Source organism: Scyliorhinus canicula, chromosome 4 (assembly GCF_902713615.1).
Source record: "Scyliorhinus canicula chromosome 4, sScyCan1.1, whole genome shotgun sequence".
Lineage (NCBI taxonomy): Eukaryota > Metazoa > Chordata > Chondrichthyes > Carcharhiniformes > Scyliorhinidae > Scyliorhinus > Scyliorhinus canicula.
The window spans coordinates 201,220,727-201,222,311 of NC_052149.1; positions in this window are offsets into that span (position 1 = coordinate 201,220,727).

The window sequence follows — 1,585 nt, forward strand, 5'->3', positions numbered from 1 at the left end:
GCTTGTGCAGAGGTTCAAAACCTGCTGCCACTAGTGGCATTAAACTCATGAGAATGGCCAGAAGGGTCATGGCAAAGAGTTCATATAGATTATCTTGGACCATTCAAAGGATGAATGTTTTTCATTGTGGTAGACGCACACTTGAAATGGCCTAAAGTCACCATTCTGAAGACTACATCCTTGGAGAGAACAATAGAAAGACTGGGTGAGATTTTTGCAAGATTCAATTATCTTGAACAACTTGTCTGTGACAATGGGCCACAGTTAATTTCACAAGAATTCACAAATTATCTAAAGGAGAACAGAATCCAACACATCTGATCTGCTCGTTATCATCCTGCCACAAATGGGCATTTATTAAAGGTAACTCATGAGCAAGGATCATTGTCTAAATGGCTACATTGATTTCTGATGACAACACAAATATATTCGGCAACCCAAAGTTCTCCGCCATTACTCATGGTAAAATGTCAGTTACCCACAGCGTTTGATTTTCTAAAGCTGTCAAAAACAAGAGAAATTGTTGAGCGGGAACAGCAAAGTCAAGTTTCGTGATGTGAGAACAGGGTTAAACGCTGTGTTTTTCATAAAGGTCAGGAACTATTGGCAAGGAACTATACCAGTGAGAAGTAGATATCTGCCATTGTCTTAGCACAAACAGGACCGGTCTCCTGCACTACCTAAACTCGGGGCAATGTAGTATGGAGAAGACGCACTAATCAACTTTTAGCATCTAGAAAGAGTTTGTCAGAGATAGAGTCGACCAAGAGTCGCCAACAAATTGTGCCAAGTGAAGACCTGGGCCTTCCTGAGAACCTGACAATACCAGAAACAACTGTGGTAGACAGTACGCTTTACGGGCAGATGCTTAGAGGTTTGGGAATGAAAATGAAATGAAAATCGCTTATTGTCACGAGTAGGCTTCAATGAAGTTACTGTGAAAAGCCCCTAGTCGCCACATTCCGGCGCCTGTCCGGGGAATCGAACCGTGCTGCTGGCCTGCTTGGTCTGCTTTAAAAGCCAGCGATTTAGCCCAGTGAGCTAAACCAGCCCCTCAGGATAAGGGACTGCTCATTGAGGACTGAGATCAGGAGGAATTTCTTCACTCAAAAGGTTTTGAATCTTTACAACTCTATACGCCAGAGGATTGGGCAAGTTGTCATTGCTGAGGTGGAACTTCTTATTTTTGATTTGGGGATTACATAAAGCTTATGCACATAAAATTGACGTGGCAAATGACAATAGGTGTAAAATAATGATGTATCAGTTACAAGAGTTGCAGAAATTCAGACTTTCAGGCTGACCCACAGCTCCTTAAAGGGGCAGTGTCTGTTGAAAGATATTTATTTTATTTTCGAAGGCAGACATGCATCGGTGTTAGATCGACTGCAGTTGAAATTTGTGATGGATTTCGGTGTGAGTTTCCTGAATTAAAATAATCTTGTTGGGGAACAAAGTGCCCTTTAACAGTTGGGGAGGGAGCTGGCTAGATTACAGATGGATGCTGCCAGTGTTGGGATGTTTCTACAAGCAGAGAGAGGGGTGGATTTGGGAGGAAGCTGGCTGCAGGTTGTTGTTGTTTATG